Source organism: Cyanistes caeruleus, unplaced genomic scaffold (genome assembly GCF_971803275.1).
Source record: "Cyanistes caeruleus unplaced genomic scaffold, bCyaCae1.hap1.1 HAP1_SCAFFOLD_65, whole genome shotgun sequence".
NCBI classification, from domain to species: Eukaryota; Metazoa; Chordata; class Aves; order Passeriformes; family Paridae; genus Cyanistes; species Cyanistes caeruleus.
In genome coordinates, this window is record NW_028255884.1 from 3,678,441 (window position 1) to 3,691,986 (window position 13,546).

General features: G+C 35.4%; 1 protein-coding gene across 1 annotated transcript in view; it reads left to right on the top strand.

The window, feature by feature from the left end:
* The window catches only part of LOC111944753 (uncharacterized), a 245,903-nt gene that overhangs the window by 25,282 nt on the left and 207,075 nt on the right, over positions 1 to 13,546 (top strand).

The window sequence follows — 13,546 nt, forward strand, 5'->3', positions numbered from 1 at the left end:
GACAGTCGTTACAAGTTCCAAGCCCAAAAGCATAAACAAGGGTGGACTGAAGAGAGAAAACAAGAAGGATGGGACTTCATCATCTGAAGCTGTCACTGCACAATGAGCCCCAATGTCCAGATGGACCTAAACTTCTAAAAATGTGAGACCTTGTGATGAGTTGTCCATTTTTGTGGCCATTTTTGGTCAGTCCTGGGTGTAGCTCTGGCCAGGCTCTTGTACTGCCCAAGGTGTATCCTTTAAGGCCTTTTAATAAACTTTATTCTTAACTCTGTCCAGCCTCTGTTCTAGGTCAGCCTTCTGAAGGCATCAGGTGGAATGGGGTTGGAAGGGGATTGGGTGAAGTGGGATGGAAATCAGGAGGGGTGAGATGGGCATTGGGTGGGGCAGGATGGGTGGGATGGGGATTGGTGTAACTTTTCTCTTTTTGCTTCTTTTGGGCTGAATTCCCTGTGGATATAACTTTTCTCTAGTCTCTCAGCTTCCTTTGTGCTGAATTCCCTGTGGATATAACTTTTCTCTAGTCTCTCAGCCTCCTTTGTGCTGAATTCCCTGTGGATATAACTTTTCTCTAGTCTCTCAGCTTCCTTTGTGCTGAATTCCCTGTGGATATAACTTTTCTCTAGTCTCTCAGCCTCCTTTGGGCTGAATTCCTCTGGGATCCTCCCTCATGGGGAGTTCCACTTATCTCAGTCCTTAACATTCGAAGAAAACTCCCGGGCTCATTAGATTCTGGTTTCTGGTGTTTATTGAAGGATCCTTACAAAAACCTGGCAGGTCTATCCAGACGAGCTGCACAAGCTTAAATCACCACAGCCTGGCTCATCTCGTTCTAATGATACAAAATGGCCCCGAACCACGCGGTCTTTTCACCTTTATACCAATTTTTACCCTATTAACTACAGACACGTGTATTGTTATTATCAACAAATAGGTTTTCTAGATCTACTCACGTAATTAAAAGCGCGACTAACTCTAAACCGATCATTCTTTGTGCTTCTAAAAACTGCAGAAGCATGGAGAAGAAGGAAGAAGAAAAATTAAAAACTACACCTTTTTTCTTTCATCTTTACTCCACGTGTGAAACCCTCTAAAAATCTATATTTTCACCTCAGTGTTAAAAGAAACATTTTTCTACTTTCTATTATATTTCTAACAAACTCTGGCTTGCTCAGGGATATATGGAAGCCTTTCTGTCAATATTATATATGATTCATATATTCTTTAAATAATTGAATAGACAGAGAAATGTCCCTGCATTTCTAGACTCCAACACGTTTCCTCAAAATCCCACAAAATTCCACAAAAATCCCACAAAATTCCATAAACATCCCACAAAATTCCCTAAATCTTCTCAAAACCCTACCATATTCCAGAAACATCCCACCAGATCTCTACAAAATTCCACAATATCAAGAAAAATCCGTCAAAATTTTTCAAGTCTACACAAAATATCATAAAACTCTAAAAAAATCCCACCAAAATGCAAAAATGTTCTCAAAACCCCACCAAATTCCAGAAACATCCCACAATATCCCCACACATTTCCACAAAATCTAAGAAAATACCTCAAAATCCTTCATGTCTCCTCAAAATCCCACAAAATAGCAGAAAATTCCACAACAGTACAAAAAAATCCCACAAAATTCCAGAAACATCCTACCAAATCTCAACAAAATTCCACAAAATCTAAGAAAAATCCCTCACAATTCTTCAAGTCTCTTCAAAATCCCTCAAGATTCTATGAAAATCCCACAAAATCACCCCAATATCCTACAAAATTCAAGAAAAATCCCAAGAAATTGCAGAAAAATCCCATACAATTCCCTAAATGTTCTCAAAACCCCAACAAATCTCCAGAAACATCCCACAGAATCCCCACAAATTTCCACAAAATCTAAGAAAACTCTCTCACAATTCTTCAAGTCGCTACAAAATCCCCCAAGATTCTACAAAAATCCCACAAATCACCCCAAAGTCCTACAAAATTTGAGAAGAATCCCACCAAATCGCAGAAAAATCCCATACAATTCCCTAAATGTTCTAAAACCCCCACCAAATTCCAGAAAAATCCCACAATATCCCCACACATTTCCACAAATTCTAAGAAAATACCTCAAAATTCTTCATGTCTCCTCAAAATCCTACAAAATAACAGAAAATTCCACAACAGTACAAAAAAACCCACAAAATTCCAGAAACATCTACGAAATCTCCACAAAATTCCACAAAATACAAGAAAAATCCTCCACAATTCTTCAAGTCTCCTCAAAATCCAACCAAATTCCAGAAAAAACTCCAACACAATTGCAGAAAGATTCTCAAAACCCTACCAAATTCCAGTAACATCCCACAATATCCCCACTAATTTCCACAAAATCTAAGAAAATACCTCAAAACCCTTCATGTCTCCTGAAAATCCCATAAATTTCCACAAAACTCCTACAAAATCACCACAATATCCTGCAAAATTCAAGAAAAATTCCAAAAATTGAAGAAAAACCCCACAAAATTCATTAAATGTTCTGAAAACCCCACCAAATTCCAGAAATATCCCACCAAATCCCCACACATTCCAAAATTTCCAAAAAATCTAAGAAAAATCCCTCACAATTCTTCATGTCACCTCAAAATCCCTCAAGATTCCACAAAACTCCCACAAAATCTCCTCAATATACTACAAAATTCAAGAAAAATCCCACCAAATTGCAGAAAAATCTCATACAATTCCCTAAATGTTCTCAAACCCCCACCAAATTCCAGAAACATCCTACCAAATATCCCCACACATTTCCACAAAATCTAAGAAAACACCTCAAAACCCTTCATGTCTCCTGAAAATCCCTTAAATTTCCACAAAACTCCTACAAAATCACCACAATATCCTGCAAAATTCAAGAAAAATACTACAAAATTCATTAAACGTTCTCAAAACCCCACCAAATTCCAGAAACATCCCACAATATCCCCACAAATTTCCACAAAATCTAAAAAAATCCCTCAACATTCTTCATGTCTCCTCAAAATTCCAGAAAATAACAGAAAATTCCACAACAGTACAAAAAAATCCCACAAAATTCCAGAAACATCCTACCAAATCTCCACAAAATTCCACAAAATCTAAGAAAAATCCTCCACAATTCTTCACGTCTCCTCAAAATCCAACCAAATTCCAGAAAAAACTCCAACACAATTGCAGATTCTCAAAACCCCACCAAATTCCAGTAACATCCCACAATATCCCCACACATTTCCACAAAATCTAAGAAAACACCTCAAAACCCTTCATGTCTCCTGAAAATCCCATAAATTTCCACAAAACTCCTACAAAATCACCACAATATCCTGCAAAATTCAAGAAAAATCCCACCAAATTCATTAAATGTTCTCAAAACGCCACCAAATTCCAGAAACATCCCACAATATCCCCACACATTTCCACAAAATCTAAGAAAACACCTCAAAACCCTTCATGTCTCCTGAAAATCCCATAAATTTCCACTAAACTCCTATAAAATCACCACAATATCCTGCAAAATTCAAGAAAAATCCCACAAAATTCATTAAATGTTCTCAAAACGCCACCAAATTCCAGAAACATCCCACAATATCCCCACTAATTTCCACAAAATCTAAGAAAATACCTCAAAATCCTTCATGTCTCCTCAAAATCCCACAAAATAAAAGAAAATTCTACAACAGTACAAAAAAATCCCACAAAATAACAAAAACATCCTACCAAATCTCCACAAAATTCCACAAAATCTAAGAAAAATCCCTCACAATTCTTCAAGTCTCTTCAATATCCCTCAAGATTCTACAAACGTCCCACAAAATCACCCTAATATCCTACAAAATTCAAGAAAAATCCCAAGAAATTGCAGAAAAATCCCATACAATTCCCTAAATGTTTTGAAAACCCCACCAAATTCCAGTAACATCCCACAATATCCCCACACATTTCCACAAAATTTCAGAAAAATCCCTCACAATTCTTCATGTCACCTCAAAATCCCTCAAGATTCCACAAAACTCCCACAAAATCTCCTCAATATACTACAAAATTCAAGAAAAATCCCACCAAATTGTAGAAAAATCTCATACAATTCCCTAAATGTTCTCAAACCCCCACCAAATTCCAGAAACATCCTACCAAATATCCCCACACATTTCCACAAATTCTAAGAAAACACCTCAAAATCCTTCATGTCTCCAGAAAATCCTACAAAATAGCAGAAAATTCCACAACAGTACAAAAAAATCCCACAAAATTCCAGAAACATCCTACCAAATCTCCACAAAATTCCACAAAATCTAAGAAAATCCCTAACCATTCTTCACGTCTCCTCAAAATCACACCAAGTTTCCAGAAAAAACTCCAACAAAATTGCAGAAAGCTTCTTAAAACCTTACTAAATTCCAGAAACATCCCACAAAACCCCTACAAATTTCCACAAAATCTAAAAAAAACCTCAAATTGTTCATGTCACCTCAAAATCCCTCAAAATTCCACAAAACTCCCACAAAATCACCCCAATATCCTACAAAATCTTAGAAAAATTCCAAAAATTGAAGAAAAATCCAACAAAATTCATTAAATGTTCTGAAAACCCCACCAAATTCCAGAAATATCCCACCAAATCCCCACACATTTCCACAAAATTTCAGAAAAATCCCTCACAATTCTTCATGTCACCACAAAATCCCTCAAATCTCCACAAATCTCCCACAAAATCTCCTCAATATACTACAAAATTCAAGAAATATCCCACCAAATTGCAGAAAAATCTCATACAATTCCCTAAATGTTCTCAAACCCCCACCAAATTTCAGAAACATCCCACAATATCCCCACACATTTCCACAAAATCTAAGAAAACACCTCAAAACCCTTCATGTCTCCTGAAAATCCCTTAAATTTCCACAAAACTCCTACAAAATCACCACAATATCCTGCAAAATTCAAGAAAAATACTACAAAATTCATTAAACGTTCTCAAAACCTTACTAAATTCCAGAAACATCCCACAATATCCCCACAAATTTCCACAAAATCTAAAAAAATCCCTCAACATTCTTCATGTCTCCTCAAAATTCCAGAAAATAACAGAAAATTCCACAACAGTACAAAAAAATCCCACAAAATTCCAGAAACATCCTACCAAATCTCCACAAAATTCCACAAAATCTAAGAAAAATCCTCCACAATTCTTCACGTCTCCTCAAAATCCAACCAAATTCCAGAAAAAACTCCAACACAATTGCAGATTCTCAAAACCCTACCAAATTCCAGTAACATCCCACAATATCCCCACACATTTCCACAAAATCTAAGAAAACACCTCAAAACCCTTCATGTCTCCTGAAAATCCCATAAATTTCCACAAAACTCCTACAAAATCACCACAATATCCTGCAAAATTCAAGAAAAATCCCACAAAATTCAATAAATGTTCTCAAAACGCCACCAAATTCCAGAAACATCCCACAATATCCCCACTAATTTCCACAAAATCTAAGAAAACACCTCAAAACCCTTCATGTCTCCTGAAAATCCCATAAATTTCCACAAAACTCCTGCAAAATCACCACAATATCCTGCAAAATTCAAGAAAAATCCCACAAAATTCATTAAATGTTCTCAAAACGCCACCAAATTCCAGAAACATCCCACAATATCCCCACTAATTTCCACAAAATCTAAGAAAATACCTCAAAATCCTTCATGTCTCCTCAAAATCCCACAAAATAAAAGAAAATTCTACAACAGTACAAAAAAATCCCACAAAATAACAAAAACATCCTACCAAATCTCCACAAAATTCCACAAAATCTAAGAAAAATCCCTCACAATTCTTCAAGTCTCTTCAATATCCCTCAAGATTCTACAAACGTCCCACAAAATCACCCTAATATCCTACAAAATTCAAGAAAAATCCCAAGAAATTGCAGAAAAATCCCATACAATTCCCTAAATGTTCTGAAAACCCCACCAAATTCCAGAAATATCCCACCAAATCCCCACACATTTCCACAAAATTTCAGAAAAATCCCTCACAATTCTTCATGTAACCACAAAATCCCTCAAATCTCCACAAATCTCCCACAAAATCTCCTCAATATACTACAAAATTCAAGAAAAATCCCACCAAATTGTAGAAAAATCTCATACAATTCCCTAAATGTTCTCAAACCCCCACCAAATTCCAGAAACATCCTACCAAATATCCCCACACATTTCCACAAAATCTAAGAAAACACCTCAAAACCCTTCATGTCTCCTGAAAATCCCTTAAATTTCCACAAAACTCCTACAAAATCACCACAATATCCTGCAAAATTCAAGAAAAATACTACAAAATTCATTAAACGTTCTCAAAACCCCACCAAATTCCAGAAACATCCCACAATATCCCCACAAATTTCCACAAAATCTAAAAAAATCCCTCAACATTCTTCATGTCTCCTCAAAATCCCACAAAACAACAGAAAATTCCACAACAGTAAAAAAAAATCCCACAAAATTCCAGAAACATCCTACCAAATCTCCACAAAATTCCACAAAATCTAACAAAAATCCTCCACAATTCTTCACGTCTCCTCAAAATCACACCAAGTTTCCAGAAAAAACTCCAACACAATTGCAGAAAGATTCTCAAAACCCTACCAAATTCCAGTAACATCCCACAATATCCCCACTAATTTCCTCAAAATCTAAGAAAATACCTCAAAATCCTTCATGTCTCTGGAAAATCCCATAAATTTCCACAAAACTCCTACAAAATCACCCCAATATCCTACAAAATCTTAGAAAAATTCCAAAAATTGAAGAAAAATCCAACAAAATTCAATAAATTGCTCAAAACCCCACCAAATTCCAGAAATATCCCACCAAATCCCCACTCATTTCCACAAAATTTCAGAAAAATCCCTCACAATTCTTCATGTCACCTCAAAATCCCTCAAAATTCCACAAAACTCCTACAAAATCTCCTCAATATACTACAAAATTCAAGAAATATCCCACCAAATTGCAGAAAAATCTCATACAATTCCCTAAATGTTCTCAAACCCCCACCAAATTTCAGAAACATCCCACAATATCCCCACACATTTCCACAAAATCTAAGAAAACACCTCAAAACCCTTCATGTCTCCTGAAAATCCCTTAAATTTCCACAAAACTCCTACAAAATCACCACAATATCCTGCAAAATTCAAGAAAAATACTACAAAATTCATTAAACGTTCTCAAAACCTTACTAAATTCCAGAAACATCCCACAATATCCCCACAAATTTCCACAAAATCTAAAAAAATCCCTCAACATTCTTCATGTCTCCTCAAAATTCCAGAAAATAACAGAAAATTCCACAACAGTACAAAAAAATCCCACAAAATTCCAGAAACATCCTACCAAATCTCCACAAAATTCCACAAAATCTAAGAAAAATCCTCCACAATTCTTCACGTCTCCTCAAAATCCAACCAAATTCCAGAAAAAACTCCAACACAATTGCAGATTCTCAAAACCCTACCAAATTCCAGTAACATCCCACAATATCCCCACACATTTCCACAAAATCTAAGAAAACACCTCAAAACCCTTCATGTCTCCTGAAAATCCCATAAATTTCCACAAAACTCCTACAAAATCACCACAATATCCTGCAAAATTCAAGAAAAATCCCACAAAATTCAATAAATGTTCTCAAAACGCCACCAAATTCCAGAAACATCCCACAATATCCCCACTAATTTCCACAAAATCTAAGAAAACACCTCAAAACCCTTCATGTCTCCTGAAAATCCCATAAATTTCCACAAAACTCCTGCAAAATCACCACAATATCCTGCAAAATTCAAGAAAAATCCCACAAAATTCATTAAATGTTCTCAAAACGCCACCAAATTCCAGAAACATCCCACAATATCCCCACTAATTTCCACAAAATCTAAGAAAATACCTCAAAATCCTTCATGTCTCCTCAAAATCCCACAAAATAAAAGAAAATTCTACAACAGTACAAAAAAATCCCACAAAATAACAAAAACATCCTACCAAATCTCCACAAAATTCCACAAAATCTAAGAAAAATCCCTCACAATTCTTCAAGTCTCTTCAATATCCCTCAAGATTCTACAAACGTCCCACAAAATCACCCTAATATCCTACAAAATTCAAGAAAAATCCCAAGAAATTGCAGAAAAATCCCATACAATTCCCTAAATGTTTTGAAAACCCCACCAAATTCCAGTAACATCCCACAATATCCCCACACATTTCTACAAAATTTCAGAAAAATCCCTCACAATTCTTCATGTCACCTCAAAATCCCTCAAGATTCCACAAAACTCCCACAAAATCTCCTCAATATACTACAAAATTCAAGAAAAATCCCACCAAATTGCAGAAAAATCTCATACAATTCCCTAAATGTTCTCAAACCCCCACCAAATTCCAGAAACATCCTACCAAATATCCCCACACATTTCCACAAATTCTAAGAAAACACCTCAAAATCCTTCATGTCTCCAGAAAATCCTACAAAATAGCAGAAAATTCCACAACAGTACAAAAAAATCCCACAAAATTCCAGAAACATCCTACCAAATCTCCACAAAATTCCACAAAATCTAAGAAAATCCCTAACCATTCTTCACGTCTCCTCAAAATCACACCAAGTTTCCAGAAAAAACTCCAACAAAATTGCAGAAAGCTTCTTAAAACCTTACTAAATTCCAGAAACATCCCACAAAACCCCTACAAATTTCCACAAAATCTAAAAAAAACCTCAAATTGTTCATGTCACCTCAAAATCCCTCAAAATTCCACAAAACTCCCACAAAATCACCCCAATATCCTACCAAATCTTAGAAAAATTCCAAAAATTGAAGAAAAATCCAACAAAATTCATTAAATTGCTCAAAACCCCACCAAATTCCAGAAATATCCCACCAAATCCCCACACATTTCCACAAAATTTCAGAAAAATCCCTCACAATTCTTCATGTCACCTCAAAATCCCTCAAATCTCCACAAAACTCCCACAAAATCTCCTCAATATACTACAAAATTCAAGAAAAATCCCACCAAATTGTAGAAAAATCTCATACAATTCCCTAAATGTTCTCAAACCCCCACCAAATTCCAGAAACATCCCACAATATCCCCACAAATTTCCACAAAATCTAAAAAAATCCCTCAACATCCTTCATGTCTCCTCAAAATCCCACAAAATAACAGAAAATTCCACAACAGTAAAAAAAAATCCCACAAAATTCCAGAAACATCCTACCAAATCTCCACAAAATTCCACAAAATCTAACAAAAATCCTCCACAATTCTTCACGTCTCCTCAAAATCACACCAAGTTTCCAGAAAAAACTCCAACACAATTGCAGAAAGATTCTCAAAACCCTACCAAATTCCAGTAACATCCCACAATATCCCCACTAATTTCCACAAAATCTAAGAAAACACCTCAAAACCCTTCATGTCTCCGGAAAATCCCATAAATTTCCACAAAACTCCTACAAAATCACCACAATATCCTGCAAAATTCAAGAAAAATCCCACCAAATTCATTAAATGTTCTCAAAACGCCACCAAATTCCAGAAACATCCCACAATATCCCCACTAATTTCCACAAAATCTAAGAAAATACCTCAAAATCCTTCATGTCTCCTCAAAATCCCACAAAATAAAAGAAAATTCTACAACAGTACAAAAAAATCCCACAAAATAACAAAAACATCCTACCAAACCTCCACAAAATTCCACAAAATCTAAGAAAAATCCCTCACAATTCTTCAAGTCTCTTCAAAATCCCTCAAGATTCTACAAACGTCCCACAAAATCACCCCAATATCCTACAAAATTCAAGAAAAATCCCAAGAAATTGCAGAAAAATCCCATACAATTCCCTAAATGTTTTGAAAACCCTCCAAATTCCAGTAACATCCCACAATATCCCCACACATTTCCACAAAATTTCAGAAAAATACCTCACAATTCTTCATGTCACCTCAAAATCCTTCAAGATTCCACAAAACTCCCACAAAATCTCCTCAATATACTACAAAATTCAAGAAAAATCCCACCAAATTGCAGAAAAATCTCATACAATTCCCTAAATGTTCTAAAACCCCCACCAAATTTCAGAAACATCCCACAATATCCCCACACATTTCCACAAAATCTAAGAAAACACCTCAAAACCCTTTATGTCTCCTGAAAATCCCTTAAATTTCCACAAAACTCCTACAAAATCACCACAATATCCTGCAAAATTCAAGAAAAATACTACAAAATTCATTAAACGTTCTCAAAACCCCACCAAATTCCAGAAACATCCCACAATATCCCCACAAATTTCCACAAAATCTAAAAAAATCCCTCAACATTCTTCATGTCTCCTCAAAATCCCACAAAATAACAGAAAATTCCACAACAGTAAAAAAAAATCCCACAAAATTCCAGAAACATCCTACCAAATCTCCACAAAATTCCACAAAATCTAACAAAAATCCTCCACAATTCTTCACGTCTCCTCAAAATCACACCAAGTTTCCAGAAAAAACTCCAACGCAATTGCTGAAAGATTCTCAAAACCCTACCAAATTCCAGTAACATCCCACAATATCCCCACTAATTTCCTCAAAATCTAAGAAAACACCTCAAAACCCTTCATGTCTCCTGAAAATCCCATAAATTTCCACAAAACTCCTGCAAAATCACCACAATATCCTGCAAAATTCAAGAAAAATCCCACAAAATTCATTAAATGTTCTCAAAACGCCACCAAATTCCAGAAACATCCCACAATATCCCCACTAATTTCCACAAAATCTAAGAAAATACCTCAAAATCCTTCATGTCTCCTCAAAATCCCACAAAATAAAAGAAAATTCTACAACAGTACAAAAAAATCCCACAAAATAACAAAAACATCCTACCAAATCTCCACAAAATTCCACAAAATCTAAGAAAAATCCCTCACAATTCTTCAAGTCTCTTCAATATCCCTCAAGATTCTACAAACGTCCCACAAAATCACCCTAATATCCTACAAAATTCAAGAAAAATCCCAAGAAATTGCAGAAAAATCCCATACAATTCCCTAAATGTTTTGAAAACCCCACCAAATTCCAGTAACATCCCACAATATCCCCACACATTTCTACAAAATTTCAGAAAAATCCCTCACAATTCTTCATGTCACCTCAAAATCCCTCAAGATTCCACAAAACTCCCACAAAATCTCCTCAATATACTACAAAATTCAAGAAAAATCCCACCAAATTGCAGAAAAATCTCATACAATTCCCTAAATGTTCTCAAACCCCCACCAAATTCCAGAAACATCCTACCAAATATCCCCACACATTTCCACAAATTCTAAGAAAACACCTCAAAATCCTTCATGTCTCCAGAAAATCCTACAAAATAGCAGAAAATTCCACAACAGTACAAAAAAATCCCACAAAATTCCAGAAACATCCTACCAAATCTCCACAAAATTCCACAAAATCTAAGAAAATCCCTAACCATTCTTCACGTCTCCTCAAAATCACACCAAGTTTCCAGAAAAAACTCCAACAAAATTGCAGAAAGCTTCTTAAAACCTTACTAAATTCCAGAAACATCCCACAAAACCCCTACAAATTTCCACAAAATCTAAAAAAAACCTCAAATTGTTCATGTCACCTCAAAATCCCTCAAAATTCCACAAAACTCCCACAAAATCACCCCAATATCCTACCAAATCTTAGAAAAATTCCAAAAATTGAAGAAAAATCCAACAAAATTCATTAAATTGCTCAAAACCCCACCAAATTCCAGAAATATCCCACCAAATCCCCACACATTTCCACAAAATTTCAGAAAAATCCCTCACAATTCTTCATGTCACCTCAAAATCCCTCAAATCTCCACAAAACTCCCACAAAATCTCCTCAATATACTACAAAATTCAAGAAAAATCCCACCAAATTGTAGAAAAATCTCATACAATTCCCTAAATGTTCTCAAACCCCCACCAAATTCCAGAAACATCCCACAATATCCCCACACATTTCCACAAAATCTAAGAAAACACCTCAAAACCCTTCATGTCTCCTGAAAATCCCTTAAATTTCCACAAAACTCCTACAAAATCACCACAATATCCTGCAAAATTCAAGAAAAATACTACAAAATTCATTAAACGTTCTCAAAATCCCACCAAATTCCAGAAACATCCCACAATATCCCCACAAATTTCCACAAAATCTAAAAAAATCCCTCAACATTCTTCATGTTTCCTCAAAATCCCAGAAAATAACAGAAAATTCCACAACACTACAAAAAATTCTCAAAAAATTCCAGAAACATCCTACCAAATCTCCACAAAATTCCACAAAATCTAACAAAAATCCTCCACAATTCTTCACGTCTCCTCAAAATCCAACCAAATTCCAGAAAAAACTCCAACACAATTGCAGAAAGATTCTCAAAACCCTACCAAATTCCATTAACATCCCACAATATCCCCACTAATTTCCACAAAATCTAAGAAAACACCTCAAAACCCTTCATGTCTCCTGAAAATCCCATAAATTTCCACAAAACTCCTACAAAATCACCACAATATCCTGCAAAATTCAAGAAAAATCCCACAAAATTCATTAAATGTTCTCAAAACGCCACCAAATTCCAGAAACATCCCACAATATCCCCACTAATTTCCACAAAATCTAAGAAAATACCTCAAAATCCTTCATGTCTCCTCAAAATCCCACAAAATAAAAGAAAATTCTACAACAGTACAAAAAAAATCCCACAAAATAACAAAAACATCCTACCAAATCTCCACAAAATTCCACAAAATCTAAGAAAAATCCCTCACAATTCTTCAAGTCTCTTCAAAATCCCTCAAGATTCTACAAACGTCCCACAAAATCACCCCAATATCCTACAAAATTCAAGAAAAATCCCAAGAAATTGCAGAAAAATCCCATACAATTCCCTAAATGTTTTGAAAACCCTCCAAATTCCAGTAACATCCCACAATATCCCCACACATTTCCACAAAATTTCAGAAAAATCCCTCACAATTTTTCATGTCACCTCAAAATCCTTCAAGATTCCACAAAACTCCCACAAAATCTCCTCAATATACTACAAAATTCAAGAAAAATCCCACCAAATTGCAGAAAAATCTCATACAATTCCCTAAATGTTCTCAAACCCCCACCAAATTTCAGAAACATCCCACAATATCCCCACACATTTCCACAAAATCTTAGAAAACACCTCAAAACCCTTTATGTCTCCTGAAAATCCCTTAAATTTCCACAAAACTCCTACAAAATCACCACAATATCCTGCAAAATTCAAGAAAAATACTACAAAATTCATTAAACGTTCTCAAAACCCCACCAAATTCCAGAAACATCCCACAATATCCCCACAAATTTCCACAAAATCTAAAAAAATCCCTCAACATTCTTCATGTCTTTTCAAAATCCCACAAAATAACAGAAAATTCCACAACAGTAAAA